Source organism: Tenrec ecaudatus, chromosome 18, assembly GCF_050624435.1.
Source record: "Tenrec ecaudatus isolate mTenEca1 chromosome 18, mTenEca1.hap1, whole genome shotgun sequence".
Classification (NCBI taxonomy): Eukaryota; Metazoa; Chordata; class Mammalia; order Afrosoricida; family Tenrecidae; genus Tenrec; species Tenrec ecaudatus.
Window position 1 is genome coordinate 29,793,927 of NC_134547.1, and position 18,493 is coordinate 29,812,419.

Consider the following 18,493-nt stretch of genomic DNA (forward strand, 5'->3'; position numbering starts at 1 on the left):
CCGCCCCCTCTCGCGGCGCCCCGCCCCGTCTCGTGCGGCGCCAGCCGGAAGGAAGCAGCGCACTTCCGCTGATGGAAGGCTGGTCCTCGTTCTCGCGTCCTGGGCCCGCGGGGTACCCCGACCTGGGTTTCCCCCGCAGCTGCAGCCGTAGTCCCCCGAGACGCGGAGGCTTTCTCGCCCCGGCAGATGGTGGGGCCCGGGGAGAAGGGGTGCTGTTGCTCCAGTGAATGGCGGGTTGCCGTGGGTCGACGGCGGGGAGCCCGAGTCACAGCGCGGCCCTGAGGCTGGAGGAGATGAGGGCTTAGCTTAGGAGCCACGGGAGGTCTCGGGCCGCGGGGCGGTCTGTTCTTTAAAATGAAAAGCCTTTCCTGTCCGCCCGCCCCCGCCCCGCATACATCTGCGCTGTTTGATGCGGGGTTCGCTGAGCACACCCTGGAGGGAAGTTTCTGAACTTTAGGGCCTGAGGACCCTCTCCTGGGTCCTGGCAAACACACCTCGCGACGCCTCCTGAACCTGACTTGTAATTCGTTCGGCGACGGCCTGTGTGAGGGCCCTACTGTGTACCCACAGAGAGAACTCCACACTTAGGTGAGACTGGGCACAAAAGTGCTATTTTCTTCTTAAAGAACGTGTAGTTTTGAATGCTAGTCTGTCTCAAAACCAAACTAAAGGCGAAAACTTGAATTAAACACACAACTTTTCCTCTAGTTCTTTAATGCTTCTTCCCACCCCCCGCTATCATGACCACAATTCTACCTTACAAATCTGGCTAGACCAGAGGATGTACACGGTTACAGATAAGAGCTGGAAACAGGGGATCCAGGACAGATAAACCCCCTCAGGACCAATAATGAGAATAGAGATACCAGAGGGGAAGGGGGGAGAAAAGGGGAACCGATCGCAATGATGGACATATAACCCACTCCCATGGAGACAAACAACAGATAAGTGGGTGAAGGGAGACATCGGTCAGTGTAAGACATGACAAAATATAAATTATCAAGGGTTCATGAGGGAGGGAGGGGAAAATTAGCTGATACCAAGGACTCAAGTAGAAAGAAAATGTTTTGAAAATGATAACAACATATGTATAAATGTCCTTGATACAATGTATGTAAGGATTGTGGTAAGAGTCCCCAATAAAATGATTTTTTAATGTAAAAAAAAAAAAGAATTACATTCGTGGAAATTCACAGGGGCAAGTTCTACCTTTAGGACTGGCTTGAGCTGGCACTGCCAGCGAGTTGGGTAATCGGAATTAACGTCAAGGCAGGTTCGAGATCTTGTGATACTTTTAAACAGAGTTTTCATTCTCCACTCTGTCTTTGACTAAATGTTTGCTTAGCCAAATCAAAGCAAATTTGGATGAGCACCTGTAGCTGGCTGTGTTAATTGCGCAAAAAGCAAACCAAACTCACCACCATTGAGTGGATGACACATATAGGTATTTTGAAACATGTATGTTGGTGTAATAAGGCCTTTCATGTTTAGAATTTAGGAACAAATTTCATTAAGAAATGTAGGACCCCCCCCCCCCAAAAAAAAAGAAAGAAATGTAGGACCTTCAATGCTTAAATTTTTCAAATGACCAAAATTTCACTTAAGCACAGCATTGTCTAAAGGAGCCTTAGAGTTGTTTTGTTTTTAACCACCAAACTATTAAGTAGTTTACTAAGACATTTTTATAACCTGTTCTGAAGGTACATTGTAAGCATTCTGCTGTTATGGCTGTAAATTACGTAGCACAAGGAAACCTATCTAAGCATTGGTGTCCACTGGAGGCCTTTTGCTGTTCTTCAGCCCTCCCTTTTGGGATCTCAGGAGTCCTGAATGTATAAATGGGTCCTTCTGAGCTGCCAACCACTAGGTCTGTGGTTCGAACTTACCAGCGGCTTGATAAAACAGTGAGGCTGGCTGTTCCCATAAAGATGTAAATTCTCAGAAACCCAAAAGGGGAACCCCAAAGGCTTTGCCCTGCCCTATAGGATCACTATGCGTTGGAATCAACTGGGTGGCAAATGTTGTCTTTTGTTCTCAATCAAAAACCAAGTGAGCAATGATTTTATTGTAATTTCTTTGTTTTTTATCCTTTCTCTGTTCCACATCAGGACCAATTTTCTGAAATTTGAAGTTTTCACTTATACAAACTGATGATCTTCCCTTTGGGTATCTCTCTAATGCCTAATAAATCCTGGTGTTGATCCCTTAGAGCATATTGTAGGATCCCTGTTGGCATAGTGCTTATGAATTGGGCTGTCATCCTCCAGGTTAGCAGATCAAAACTGCCAGATGCTCCTCTGGAGAAAGATGTGGCTTTCTACTCCCAGAAACTCACAGGGGCAGTTCTAACCTGTAGGGTCACTATGAGCCATCATCAACTCGAGGGCATTGAGTTGAGTTGAAGCCATATGATTGGCCTTTTTGAAGGGAGGGACTATGCTGTTCATAGGTAGGCCTCAGAAAGTTGGTAGTTCAGTTACAGACCTCTGCAACAAAGTATCACAATATAGCGAGTCACACACCATGTTTCCCAGTACATATAAAACACCCGTCTACTTATGTTTACAGGGTAAGTGCAATAGCATTGTGAAAACATTTGAAATATTTTGAGAATTGACCCAAATGTGACACAGAGACCTATGTTTTTGAGCACATGCTATAGGAAAAATAGCACCCTATAAACTTGCCCAAGCAGTCCTGGTAACATAGTAGGCTGTGATCGAACCCACCAAGCCCTCTAGGAGAAAGATGGGGCTGCCTGCTCCTGTATTCTACTCTATCCTATAGTGCTATGCTGAGTCTGAATCTACTTGATGACAGTGAATTTTTGTTTTTGTTTCAAGACTAGCTCTAGGCAAATGTGTGAGAGATGGGTTAGCTTCTCTAGAGAAGCAAAACCAGTAATGCTTATATATACATATGTCTATAGAAAGCTGTCAAGAAAAGACACAGTTCTAGAAGTGTGCACGTTCAGTCCAAATCCGAGGATCAGACAGTAGGTTGAAGTTTCTCCTGACTCATGTAGCTGTGGGAGTGGAGTAAGCAGGAAGACCATAGCCTAGTAGATGCAAAGGAGGATGAATCCAACATCAGAAGTTCACTAATGGCTCCTGGGATTGGCAGGCAATGTGGCAGGAGGACAACAAACCAGATACAGGATCTAGATCTAACAGAATTGAAATTTTCCCACAGTATCTGCTTAAAAAAGAGCAGGCCACAGAGCCCCAGTCGTTCTTCCAAATGTATCACAAGCCTGTGACACGATCAAGGGGGCTGCGCCCTACCACAGCTGCTGGCTGCTCATAATGTCATAGAGTTGATTGCATTGTGTTAGATCCCATCATGGAGAATTACTGGCAAAATACTGTGAACCTTGGCCCAGCCAAGTTGACACAAACCTAACCATATCAGAATCACGAAGAACCTTCAATTTGGAAAGCAGAGTAAAGCAATACAAGGAGGTATGTGAATTCTTTACCCACTGCCCTTGAGTCTATGCCTACAGGACTGGATAAAACTGTCCCTGTGAGTTTCTGAGGCTGTAACTATGTACAGGAATAAAAAGCCCCATTTTTCTCCTGCTGGTAATTCATTAGTCACACTGAAAAGCAGAGCGAAAGAAAACCTTTCATTCCTAAGCAGACCCTGCTAATCATGGTAACCGAGTCCCAGTCCCAATAAGGAACCATCTTCCCAGTGACAATCTTGCTCACTGAGGTAGGGCAGATCCCACGGACTTCGTCCAGGAACTCATTTCTGGTCACCTAAGTCGGGAGTTTCTTCCTTGGTATGTCTTGCTTTTAACCACAAGCACAGACATTTTCTGAAAACAGACTGGGCCATCTGCTGGTGGTTTGAATAACGCCAAGGTCAGCTGTTTGCTCAGGTGTTGTCATGTTACACAGCATGTTTGTTGGTGTCTGATCCTTTTCATATTACGGACTTGGGGGCAGGGATTATGTAGTCTTTTTTATTTTAATGCTGAGGTGCCTTATATAAACTGAGTCCTTAATACATATGTGAATTGATCCTTAAGATTTTTTTCCCTAGGTGCTAGAGGGGTTTTTCCTTAAGAAATTGTCTCACTCTGGGGAAACTGATGGCATATCCTCAAAATATTGGGTCTCAAATGACCATCTCAAAGCTCACTGCGATCGAGTCTATCCCCACTCTCAGCCACCCTCTAGGCCAGGGTCGACTGTAACTCTTTATGGGAACAGGAAGATGTGTCTTTCTCACACAGTGCAGCTCGTGGTTTCAAACTGCAGACTTTATGGTTACAGCCCAACTCATAACCACTCTGCCACCAGGCCTCCTAGAAATACCATATGACACAGGAATTCCTCTACATGGTATACATCTAGATATTATCAATAGATAAATGCAGCCGTGTGCAGTACAACACTGACAAGAGATATAACATTCACAAAAGAGAGAAACACCCTAAAGTGCTCATCAGTGGAAGAATGAGCAAACAAGCTGACAACACAATTCGATGATCATGAACCGGTGAGATACCTCATCGTAACATGGATGAACCTGGAGGGTAGTGAGTGCATTAGCCCATCATAAAAGAACAAAGGTTGTATGAAACCACTATGGTAAAAAGTAAAGAAAAGGTTTTCTAACCAAATGAGTCTGGTGGTTACCAAGAGTGGGAGAGGAAGGCAGGGTGAGTCACTGGCCAGAGGGGAGCTGCATGTGAACTTGGCTGAAAAAAAAATGTGATGTACATGAGAGCTGGCAAAACAGATTGGCAGTTTTGGCCAGCCTGTCGAGCACTTTTACTTGTGGGGTTGGAATCCATTAGATAGCAATGGAGTTTTTTTAGGGGGCGGGGCTTCCTCTAACAAATCAATGATTATCTGGTTCACTGACACAACGATGTCTACGTTTTTAGGTCCAGGTATGTCTTCTTGCCTCCATGTCCCATATGCCCACTGCCTACTGGACGTTTCCTTGTTAAAAATGAAACTTCTGCCAATTCCCAAGCTGGCTTTTCCTAGTTGCTTCCTTTACCTGATCACGCTAATCAAAAAGCTTAGTCTTGATTCCTCCCTGTGGTGTCATTCATTCATTCATTCAGCCAGGCAGCGCTGTCTTTGGCATCTGCCTTCATATTGTGCAGTCATTCATTCATTCAGCCAGCCAGCCAGCTCTCTCTTTGGCACCTGCCTCCATATTGTGCAGTCATTCATTCATTCAGCCAGGCAGTGCTCTCTGTGGCACCTGCCTCCATATTGTGCAGCTTTCTCAGCTTCCTACAGTTCTGTTGCTCCCATCCTGATCCAAGTACCACTTTGCTGGTGGATCATTTCAGTAACCAAACAGATTTCTTTACACTCCCTCCCCACGTCTGCTCAACTCGCCCTTCATGCAGTGACCAGTGATCGTGCCAGGATACAAACCCTTCTGTGGCTTCCCCATGAGAATCCGATTCCTGAACAGAGTTTGCTAGGCCTACTGCGTTGACCTTTCTAGCCTCATCTCTGCTTCCTATTAATACTCATTTTCTTTCAAATTCTTGCCCCAAGATGAACCGCTCTGCAGCCTTTACATCTCAGCTGACACAATCCTGTCTGCCCACCTTTCTCTTCACACTGCAGCCTGGGGGTTCTGGTGTGACCAGTAGATACTGTGGAGGTGAGTGTGTGGCAGTTGAGTATGAAAGGCATTCCAGTTTGAGTTGTAGCCTCATTTGGATTTTGCCTATGTCGAGGGAAGCCAGTCATATTATGTATAAGGCCACTCAATCAACCTGTGGAGAAACCCACGTGGGGGAGGGGAGAGGGCCTCCTCTCACCATCAACCTCTGCAGCCAGGTGGATGAGCCACCTTGGCTTAGATCCACCTGCTCCAAGCCAGCCTGCAGATGACTTGGCATGTGCGAGCCTGAGCCCAGACTGCCCACCCCGGCCATTTGCTAGTACTTGATGCAAGGAAACTCCGAGGATAATAAATGCGGGATGTTTTAAGCTAGCAAATTTGAGGCAGTTTCATCTTAAGATACTTAATACAGTAATAGCACCACACACGAACATTTCAGCTCCCACGGGCTTCACTACACAAATAGAGGGGGGGACAAGAAAGATTAACTTTAGGCTTCAGTATGAAACAGGTAGGGCTGCTGCAACCTCAAAAAACTAGTGTCAACAACATAATCTGGAAGAGGCTTCAAGAAGTTCACAAAAAAATGAATATTTTGGAATCAATGTGTATTTTCTACAAGCTGGTAAAACAATCTGTTGACACCGGGAATGGAAGAATTAGCCTACATGGGTCTTCTAAATAGTGTACTCAAATTCAGAGAAGTACAATGCTGATTAATATTTATATAGTATGTTAAGCATGCTTTATCACAATATTATTTTTAAATGACTCAGTGCTGCTGTGGAATCTCAATACTATAAAATACACCTGGAAATAAACTTAATGTTGATAAAGGTAACACTGGTAAAACTTAAGTCACATAAAATTTACACCTCATTCACAAAATACTAGAAATATAAAGTGTGCTATCATACCTGATAGATCAGCGCATGGAGGCAAATCCCATAACTGTGAGGTTGATTCCGACTCCTAGCACCCTAGGTGGAAGCAGAAGTGCCCATGAGGTTGCCGAGGCTGCATTTCTGTGTGGAAGCTGACTGCCACCGCTCCCTGCCTTCTTATCCCCCAAGAAGTGATGGTTGGCTTTGAATCCCAGACCTTTTGATTGGTAGCAGAATGCTTTAACCACTGTGTCACCAGGGCTCCTTACATAAAAGCAATGCAAAATAAAATATTCCACCCCAGTTCTACACTGAAGAATTCCCATAACATGACTCAAACACTTCATTATACACAGGTTTGATTCATATACAATTACACAGTTCATTAAGAAAACATCATAGTAATAAACCATACTTACACCTAATTAAGAGAAAGCCCCCTAATAAGTTGTCATTTAAGATTTAAGGCATCCCTGTTGCCTCCCAAGATGCAACTCAAACCCGAGGAAGCTCCCTCAACCCCAGCCTGCATAGCTGGTGCACCCAGAACAAGCTCAATTCCCTGGGAGTGGGGGATGGTGAGCAGTTTCCTCCCCCGAACTCAAGAACGAGTTATTCTCCACTTTTTGTCCACCATCAAAACTTGTTCACAGTGAGTCAGGCATAACAGTAGAGGTGATTTCAATGTAACGCTTGCACTGGGGCAGATACTTTGATTTCATCAACATCATTTGAAGCCAGCAGTTGCTGAGGATCGGCTCCCCTGTGTCTGTTATACTTTCACCATTGCCCCTTTCCAGATTCCTTATTTCTACAAATGGTTTCACAATGTAATATGGTTGTCACTTCTAAGCGCAAACGCATTCGAATCTGATAAAGAGGAGCTAGATAAATTGCTTTTGACACACTATCATTTTCAATCACTGTCCCTGACATTTTTTAATTAAAAGATTATTTTACTGGGGCTCTTATAACAATCCATACATCAATTATATCATGCATCATTTTACATATGTTGGCATCATTCTTTTCTAGACATTTACTTTCTCTTGAGCCCTTGGGATCAGCTCCTCTTTTATCCTCCCCTCCCTCCCCCATATTTTTCCTGAAAATTTTCAGTCAAGGTATTTTCAACTGTACAATCAAGTGTTTGTTCTTAATTGTAGATGAATTACCACCCACCTAGAGAAAACATCATTCATGGTTAATTGTTCACTTTTCCATCTTTAAAAAAATAATTTTTAATCATTTTACTGGGGGCTTGTACAACTCTTATCACAATCCACACATACACTTTTGTACACTTGTTTCCCTGATCAATCTCAAAACATTTGCTTTCTCCTTGAGCTCCTCATTTTCCCCCTTCCTCCCCCACTCCCCCGTCCTTCATGAACACTTGATAATTTAGAAATTATTATCTTGTCATATCTTACACCGTCTGATGTCTCCCTTCACCCAGTTCGCTGTCTGTCCACCAGGGAGGAGGTTACATGTAGATCCTTGTAATCTGTTCTCCATTTCTCCCTCACCGTCCCAACATCCTCCCAACACTTTGTCATCTTTTAAGGTTTCCAAAATTAACTTGAAAGTTTGCTCATCTGCCACTGTACCAGTACCATTGATATTACGCTGAGGTAGTACATTGCAGAGAAGGTTGCTTGCATGCTAGGAAGGTTTCTAACAGGTGTCGACATGGACCCATCTTGTTGTACAATCCAGTGCGAGCTTCCTTCTATTCTTTTCTGAGAATTTGGTAGACAATGTTAGAATGTGAAGTAGCCAAATAAATCCATGGCTTTCTCCTAAACATTTTCCCAGTTCAGCCTGCTTTATTACATCTTATTACAAATTGAAGTGTATTCAGAACATTTTATACTAGTCACTCTGTTCTAGAAAACTTGCCAGGAGTCAGAGTGAAGGTAGCAAGATGGGGTCTCTCAAGTTAGTTTGCCAGCATTTGTCATTCAATTCCATTTTCATTTCTGAGCTAATAAGCACAAACATATTAGAGCCATTACATATGATTACACAATAAATGGAAATCAATACTGTACTTCTCTGGATTTGAGTACACAGTATTTCTAAGAGCTCTGGTTTCTAATTCTTTAATTTCCAGTGTCGACAGATGTATCTTACCAGCTTATAGACATTGCCCGTTAATTCCTAGAATTGACTGATTCAGTCTACTGGCAACATCTACTTTGAAAGATATTTTTCTTTTCTCTAGATTACTACTAATTTTGGAGCTGAGTTTTAAGGGCACATGAGGTGACACTTCACTGAAGTATTGAAAAACTGACCAATTGAAGCAGCAATAGTTGGGTTCCCTGCCTTCTTGGTTGAGTTTGCACTGCCCTCATCTGTGTGCTGGCACTTCAGGGACTTTCAGAGTTTGCTGCAAGTTCTTTGACTGTATCTGTTACAGATTTCACATGTGCTTCTTATTTTCCATCTTTTCATGTTTCAGAAATGTTCAACATGAATTGTCTCCTGATTTGTCCTATCCCTGAATTCAAGGGATAAGAAGTCATATTAACATGAGGGCATATTTAATATTTACTGTGTTACAGTATGGTTACAAATACTTCCAGTACTTCAATGTGTTAGATTTGGATAACAGAAAACGAATGCATAAATACATTTGTCAGAATGAATAACAACCAGTCAAACAAATCAACTGCCATCCAGTGGATTCTGATGCAGAACGACGCTGAGGGCTTCTGAAATGTACATCTTTACAGAAATAGACAACTTCAACTTTCTCCCAAGCAGCTGGTGAATTTGAAGTGCTGACCTTATGTTTAGCAGCCCATTGCTTAACCCATTGCACTACCCAGACCAAGTTCAATGCTATGGAATCGATTCTGACTCATAGCGAGCCAGAATAGGGCAGGATAGAAATGCCTCTTGGGGTTTCTGAGGCTTTAAATCTCTCCAGTAGAAGCCTCATCTTTTCTCTTCAAGTGCCGGCTGGTTCGAAATATGGTGTGAGTCTGGGAATTTTAGAGAAACAAACCCACAGAAACTCGTGTATAAGAGAGAGTTTTAAATGAAGGCTAAGTGTGCATCAAGAAAACATCCCAACCCAGTGCTGCCCAAGCCCACAAGTAACAACATGAACCCATATGTCCAACACCAATCCACAAAGTCCTCCTCCATCTCACAAAACACACACTATGACACCGTGAACGTGTAAGCATCTTGGCATTGGCAGGAGTCTCTGCATAGCTGCTCCAGCACCCGGGGCTGCATCAGGGTAGGTCCATACGGCTTCTGCTTAGGGATGTCTTGCAGGAAGTGAGTCTTGCCAGCTGAAGCAGGGAACTGGCTAAGGCAGTTGCACCCTGTTGTGACCATCACAAAGCAAGAGACCCAAGAACTAGAAAGGCGAGGCTGACCAAGCCATTTATCCCTCGGCCCGTCCATTAACCCCACATGTGTTTATCGTCCAGGTTGGCACCATAAACTCCCTCAATGGTTCTTGTGGTTAGCAGCTCTGCATAGCCCGCTGTGCCTCCAGGGCTCCTGAGAGCCAGTACGTATATGAAAATGCTTCTAGCCATGTACCATTAGGATGGCAGAAAACCCAAAATTACTTCGACTTACATTCGCTGGGGTTTCTGATTCCTTCCACTCCTAGTCGCACTTTACATTCTCATATACTTATTATCTAGCTCCTTTTGAAGGGAAATCTCACTTCATATATGATGCCATCCCATTGCTTTCAGTGCAATAACGAACTGTCACAATGGCAAAAGTCGTTTCTATTCCCGCTACATGCTGGTGCATGTTAGCATTTCGATTGTGAGATAACACGTTTAAGACATAGTACAAACAATGCGTGACAGTACATTGCAAGCAAAGCTGAATGGGAGCATCCGAAAACAATCAGACACGCTTTTTCAATTCTTGAGTTGAAATGTGACACTTCTAACAGGTGCATGGATGCTGACAACCTTTACACTCACCTGACAAACTTTGGTGCACGCGACTCGTGTTCAGCACCCAGTGGCATCGAGCCAGCTCCGGGTTCTGCCCACGCGGTTTCTCCGTGCTGAGCGTGACTCAGCGCGGCAGGCAGAGCTTGTGATGACGAGAAGAGGCCGAGCATTGAGAGGAACAGCCAACTCTGACTGACCATGGGGCTGCGGCATGTCCGTTACCAAAACAGTGAACTACCCTGACCAACCACGTGCCCAAGGAGCAGTCGGCCTGCATGGTCGCCAGATAAAAACCAACCATCAGTGGTTCCCTGGTTGAGTACAACTGAAAATGACCTTTGAGCCAAAAAGTGATGTGAAAGTTAAGTGTTCAGTTCAGCTTCTGATTTCACTGTGTCAAATATACATGTATGTTTCCCCAAAATCATTTTATTGGGAGTTAATACAGATAGATCAAGCAGGATTGTAACAATTGCGACCACAAGCAGTTTCAGAATCAAAACATCCTTTTCCTTCTTGAACTCCTTGACATCAGTTCCCTTTTTACCAACCCCATTCTCCACCCCTACCCCCTGATCGCCCCCAGAAACCCTTATTCTACTTGCTGGTACTGTAGACTCATCAATCCTGGGTTTCATCTACTGGAAGACAGAAAAACAAAAATTCAAGAGGGCTACCCCAATGACAAAACACATCTGAATAAACCCCAATATAAGCAAACAAAAAAATACCAAAAATGAGGTAGGTAGGTTTGGGTTCCATTCTGGCTTGAAGCCCTGTTATTTGCAAAAAGGAAGCCTTATGGCTTTTTTTTTTTTCTCCAAGTTGTTCACTTTGGGCTGGTAGTGTCAGGTCTGCAGTTTGAAACTACCAGACCGGTTCAAGGAAGAAATAAGGCTTTCTACTTATGTAAGGAAATAGCCTCAGAAACCCACAGGGGCAGCTCAAACTGGAACAAACAAACAGAACTCAAACCTACTGCTATCAGGTTGATTCCGACTCATAGCAACCCTATATTGGGTTTCCGAGATACAAATCTTTCCGGGGGCAGCCAGTCTTATATCACTGCCCGCTACCCCCCCATCAAACCAGTGTTGACTGGGGGTCTGAACTGTTGACCATGAGGTTAACAACCCAACTCATAATCACTGCAGAGTGTGATACCAGGTATGGCAGTTACATAACCTCCTGTCAACTTGAGTGAAGGAGTGGAATCTAGACAGTCAATCAGGTCATAGCCAATGAGGCTTCGGTGTGGGCATGGCCTTCTCCTGAGGATTCTGGGAGCTCCTGTCTTCCTCTTTGGAGGCAGGACACACTCTCCCTATGAGGCATTCCTATTGACAAGACACATTGAGCCATGCTGATCCCAGCCAGAGCGCTGGAGCTGGAGGAGCCACGTGAAAATCCACACCAATACTGAGGTGCTTCCACTGCCACTGGATCCACAAGATTTTCCACCTACAGGCCTGTGATCTTCCTGCATTTGGTATCACTGCATGTGTTGCATGAGTCTGAAGAGGAGTTTATAGACTGGTATTGGACATATGGGCTAATATCAGACTTATGGACTTGATCTGGACTGGGCTGTTTTAATATACAATTACGCTTTGATATAAAGCTCTTTCTTATACACAAGTGTCTAATGAATTTGTTTCTCCAGTCAACCCAGACACACAACACCAGGGCTCCTTCAAACTAGACTAGCAACCATCTGGTTCCTACATGGCTAGACCCTTAATCTACATGCACACTAATTTACAGCAACCCTGGGGCGGGGGCGGGGGACGAAGAAACGGCGGTGCAGAAAGAAAAGGTTGATTGCCTTGCTCAAGGCCGCGTGGCTTACGAAGGTTTAGAACCCAGCACTGTGCAGGACTGAGTCAGAAACATGGATACTTTATGTTGTGAGGAACCAGAGCCAGTCCCAACCTATAGCGACGCTGTGTAGTGTGTCCTGAGCCATAGCACCATTGTTATGTTGGAGCCCATTGTTGCAGCCAATGGGCCAACTCGTCTCCCTGAGGGTCTCCCCTTTTCTCACGGACCCTATACTTTACCCAATCTCATGGCTGGTCTCTCCGAAGAACACATTCAAAGTATAGTAAGTCGAGTGTCATCACCTCTTAGGAGCCCTGGAGGCATAGTCGTCACACATTGGGTTGCTAACCACAAGGTCGATAGTTCAAAATTACCAGTGGTTCCAAGGGAGAAAGATGGGGCAGTCTGTTCCCACAGACTAGCTAGTTTCAGGAACCCACAGGGGCAGTTCTACCCTGTCCTCTAGGGTTGCTATGAGTTGGCATTGACTCAATGGTATCCCCTTGCCTTTAAGGAGCATTTGGCTGTACTTCGAGACAGATGTTTGTTCTTTCAGCAGTACTTTGCATATTCCTCGCCAGTACTGTAATTCAAGTGTATCAGTTCTTTCAGTCTTTTTTATTCATTGTCCAGTTTTCATATGCATATGAGGTGAATGGAAATTCCATGGTTTGGGTCAGGCACACCTTAGTCCTCCAAATGAGTTCCTTGTTTAACACTGCACATTCACCCAATGCAATATGTGCTTTGATTTCTTGACAGCCATATCCATGAGCATTGATTGTGGATCCAAGTAAAGTGAAATCTTTGACAATTTCAGTCTGTAATTCATTTACCATGATATTGTCTATTGCTGTGAGGATTTTAGTTTTCTCTACACCAAATTGCAGTCTCTACTGAAGGCTGCAGTCTTCCAATTTGACAAGGGCTTCAAGTCCTCACTTTCAGCAAGCAAAGTTGTGCCATCCACATCCTGCTGCTTGTTAATAAGTGTTAGTTCGGGTTGACTAGAGAAATAAACTCATGGCCATTCGTATATGTGTAAGAGACATAAACCAGAGTAACTGTATATTAAAACATTCCTGCCCAGTCCAGATCAAGATTATAAGTCCAATAATAAACCGTATGTCCCATACTATAGATTCTTCAGACTCACACAACACATGCAATGACGCCAAATGCAGGAAGATCACAGGCCAGTGGGTGGAGTCTGTGGAGCCAGTGGCAGTGGAAGCATCGCCAGAGTTCTGGCTGCCATCAGCGTGGCTCCTTGTGGCTTGTCCAGCTGAAAGACCAAGGCAGAGAGTCTGGCCAACTCCAGGGGTAAAGAGGAAGTTCCCAGAATCCTCATGAGAAGGTCACGCTCACACAGAGGCATTATTGGCTAAGACCTGATTGACAGGCTGGACACCACCCCTTTACTCATAATACTCTCAAATTGATTGAGAATATGTCGCTACTACAATAAGCCTTATTCTAATCCCAGTGTTGCATCCTTTTTCATGTCGTACAGCTTCTCAAGATGATCAGCTCCGCATACTGACTGAGCAGTATGGTGACAGCATACAACCCTATTGCACACCTTCCTTTTTAACCTTGTTCTGTTTGAGTCACAGCCTCTTGCTCTAAGTTCTGCATGCACACGGTGAAATGTTTGGGAATTGCCATTCTTTGCAAAATTATCCAGCTTATTAAGTACACAGTCAAATGATTTTGCAGGGAAATACAAGTAAACATCTTTTTGGTGTGTCCTCTTCTGAATCCATCTTAGATTTCTGGCAGCTTGTGTCCGTACTACTTCAATGGTTTTTGAATTCTCTTCAAGTGTTACTTGCATGTCATGTTGATATTGTTAGGTAATTCCCACAGTTTTCTCTATTTCATTTAATCGTCTGTTTTATATCACTATTTTACATTTAACAAATGGAGGTTATAAGAGTGCTCCAATAGGTTACAAAAAGGGAGAGCCAAACTCTGTCCCGATCAGTGGAGGTCATGAGCATAAACCCCTGCACCTGTACACTAGGCACCTACTGTGGTACCATTTTTCTGTTGCAATTACAAAGTGATTTTTAAGATATGGCTACAGAACACAGGAGCCTGTGTACTAGTCTATGAAGATGGAGCACAGGGTCAATCCAGCAGGGCACTGAGACAAGGAGCCTGGCTTAGGGAGGGAGTTTTTAAGCGACAGTGATATTCTTCATGGACTCCAGTAGCGCCATCAGAGGCAATGCTGCTTACCAAGGTGCTCCCACTCCAGGCACTTCATGAGCAAAGACTAAGGCAAAACCACTGGGTCCCATAGCGGTTCAATTATTTCAGCCAGTTTTTTTAAGAATGTTAGCTGTGGAAGAAAAAACACAGCTTGGTATTTGAACATCGTTCTGTTGTACTCTTTTCTCAGACGCTCGAAATAGAACTAACACCTTTTATGGTTGGAACTATGGAATTTAAAAATAAACGCTACAGATGTAAATGAAGAGCAAGAAATGTGAACTGATGTGCTTATTTTGGTAAAATGTTGCCACATTGTGTCTGAAATATGGATACTAAAATTATTAAAATGGTAGGTAGAAAAACACCCCCACCCTGGAGATGTGTACTGAAGTGACAAGAAGCTTTCAAGTAAGTGTCAAGGGCTAAGAAAAGACCTGAAAAACAAGTAACATGTTCTGTTTCGTTGAAGGTCTCTCTAGGTCAGTTTCCCATTGTGCCTGCATTCAAGATAACACACTTCACCTTGAGAAGCATGTTGGATGTCTCCTGATACCAGCAAAGAAATTTCTTTAAACCAAGGACAAAGCTGAGAAATCTGAAAGATGAAAAAGTTGGGTCTGAGCTTATGGCCAAAGATTATTTACTGATGTGTGTAAATAAAACTCCATCTAGTGTGTAAAGTCTTTTAAAAAGTCTTGGTACCTTCCAAGTATTACTGTAGAAGCACCTGCTTTATTAGAAATACCATGGTGTGAGTCAGGCACACCTTAGCCCCCAATGTCGTATTTTTGCTTGACAACACTAAGTAGGCAATATGCAGATTTACCTAACGCAATGCATCATTTGATCTTCTGACTGCTGCTTCCACGAGCATTAATTATGGATCCAAGCAAGCAAGATGAAATCCTTTGACAACTCCAGTCTTTTCTGTTTATCATGTGACCTACTAGTCCATTTGCTAGGATTTGGGTCTTCTTTACATCGAGTTGTAAACCGTACAGAAGGCTGCGATCCGTGACCAGCATTGACAAAGGCTTCAAGTCCTCATTTTCAGCAGCCGAGGAATCGGCAGCGCCTCATTTGGTCACTGTGAGTCAGAACCAACTCGAAGGCGTCCAACAGCCCGCGCCCGCTTCCTGCCCGGTTCTGCAGGTTGGCGTACATGTGACCTAAGCGTGGAACACACAGAGTAAGTAAAACGGCGTGAATTCGGCTGACTGAGGCAGTACCCCAGGCAACGTCGACAAGCTCTGCTACATTTTTCATATATGTATGAATATGTATACATACACACACACACACACTGAACTATATATTTTACGTAAAACAAATATACAAATTACATTTAAAAGCATTTTCAAAGCTAAAGATTTGCTATCTTCTACTTTTGTGAGGAAAATATTTAAAGATTGACTGTTCACTATTAGAGGGGTGGGGAAATCAAGATTACAGTTAGAATCTTACAAATAATTTATGATTCAAATGATTAACCCAAATAAAAACCAAACCAAACACATTGCTATCCAACTGATTCTGACCCACAGCAGCCTGATATAGTTTCCAAGGCTATAAATCTTCATGGGAAGAGAGACTCACCTTTCACCTGCAAAGCAGCTGGTGGGTTTGAACCTTGTGAGTAGCAGTCCAGTGCTTCAACAGTGCTACAATGATTAAACTAAACAATGCATTTATTAGACTACTACCAGAGATATGAAGTCCATCCTCTGCCAACACAGCACACCAACTGCATGTTGATAAACATGGAGGGCTCTTCATTGGTTCAGTCACTTGACTTCTCTAATGTAAACAACACACTAAGTACATCTTGTCACATGACACCAGTCAAAACCAGAAACTTCTCTACATTTCTGTAAGGCCAGACTTTTCTCATTTTACATTTTCACTTATCAGTTTAGAAGAAATCTATGTAGTATCTAAATATTAGATGCTGTTAGGTCAGTTGATTCATAGTGACCCTATGTACACCAGAACCAAACCCTGCTCAGTCATGTGTGATCTGACCAGACATTCCTGTTGGAGCTCAGTGTCCTGACCCATCTTGCTGCGGTCTTTCTCGTTTTTACCAATCTACAGTTTCCAAGCATGGTGGCCGAATATGGGAGGGGAAGCCCTGCCACTCTTGCTTCTAAGAAGCATCCTGGCGTACTTCTGCAGAGCACTCTGGGCACTCTGGGAAGGAGAACTGTGACTTTTTCTTTGCTCTGTTAAATGGAGTCAACAGCTATACCCTGACTGTTTCGCCTCACAAATTTGGCTTTGGCCCCACACATGCATTCACTGTAAAGAGATGCACCTAAGAACGCTTTCCTGACAACCAGTCTGTTGAGGGATCAGTTTCCATTTCCCTGTGACGTATGTGGGTGCTCTGACCACACCATCAGGTAACAGCACGGAAAGGGTGGGACAATAGGGGTGCCACCAGCACATTCAGATTGTCGGGAAAAGAGATGCCTGTTTTCTAGCAGCAGTGTTTATTAGCTGTTTGTTAGCTTAAACACGGTGTGTTTGGCTTTACGAATCGGGAACGATCCAACGGCAAATTAGGTTAAAATGATTTAAGCATTGAGGACCATAGAAGTTCAAATCGTCTTTATAAGAATTACAGAGGAAGAAACACTATAATTATAAAAATCTTTCTTACAAAAGTTTTATTTACAAAGACGTTTTATTGAAAGCTTAAATTTGACCCGTGTTGTAGTCCAGAAGAGCAGCAGATTTTCCTGTAGAGGACATACAGCAGCTAATTTGGACCATACGGCGTCTGTCTGGCACACCTCAGTACTGCTTCATTGTATGGAAACATTGTATACCATCTATAAGGGGCGTGTAGCTGTGTTCCAATACAACTTTGACAAAACAGGTGACAGGATTAACTGGATGGAAGAGCTGGGCAGTCTATGTGCATTGTCTATTCTCACTGCCACTGAGTCAATGCTGACTGTGGTGACCCCATAGGACAGGAGCACTGCCTCCGATACCGTCATAAACTCTTTACTGGAGGAGGAAGCCTCACCTTTCTCCCTCGAAGCAGCTTTCGGTTTCAAACTGCTGTCCTAGCGATTAGGAGCCCAATATGTAACCCACTGTGCCAGCAGGACTCCTACTGTCTATTAGTGGTCCCCAATAAAACGGGGACCACGTATGTAATTGAACTTTTCTCTAGAGGTTACGTAATCAAAAGTAAAAACAGATGAAATTTATTTTAACATATTTTATTTAACCCAACATAGCTAAAATGTTTTAACAAGTAATCGATAAAAACACTATTAGTTTACTCTTATTTTTTTGTACTAAGCTGTTGAAACTTAGTCGTGTATTTTCTAGTAAACTGGCCATGTTTCAAGCGTTCAGCAGTCCCAGTGACTGTGGCTACCATGTTCAATGGTGGTGTCCTAGACTCCCCCGTGCGGTTTCTGAAACGCCCCTGAGGTTTAATGGCACAGTATTGAGAGCCGGTTCTTGAAGGATGGGGCCAAGGTGGAGCTGCCTCAGAGGAACACAGGGCAAGAAACGGCAGCTGCTGGGAAGGAAAATGTTCATTTCACCTTGGTCACTTTACACTGGGTTGGCCCCACATTCTAGGGCACATAACAAATCCAATGTCAAAGTATTTGATGTGAACCTCAAAATGGTCAAGGTGAATCTTTGGCATTCAACAGAGAATGTTAATCGACACCAGCAAAACAACATAGTTTTCAGTGTTTTGATTATTTTGGAATTAAAGCATATAATACAAGATTGGGTAGGTAAAAGGAAGAACTTGTGTAGCAAGGATAAAGGCTTCAAAATCTGACTGAGTTGTAAAAGTGATGTAAAAAATATATGCTTCCTGCCACCTGCAAAGCTCCTGTGTAACACAGATCAATGCTAGTCAGCAATAGTTTAATGAGATGCTAGAGGATAATCACCCACCTTCGTTTACCCCTGGGAAGCAGTCAGTGGCTTCAACACAATGCTCTCAATGATTAAACCAGCATTTCTGTTCTGTAATAACACTTA

General features: G+C 43.5%; 1 long non-coding RNA gene across 1 annotated transcript; it reads left to right on the forward strand.

The window, feature by feature from the left end:
* Window positions 1-79: 79 nt before the first annotated feature.
* On the forward strand, window positions 80-16,252 carry LOC142432499 (uncharacterized). Its single transcript, XR_012780900.1, has 3 exons — window positions 80-588; window positions 5,535-5,643; window positions 14,943-16,252. It is a non-coding gene; the product is annotated as an uncharacterized LOC142432499 (long non-coding RNA).
* The last annotated feature ends 2,241 nt before the right edge of the window (window positions 16,253-18,493 follow it).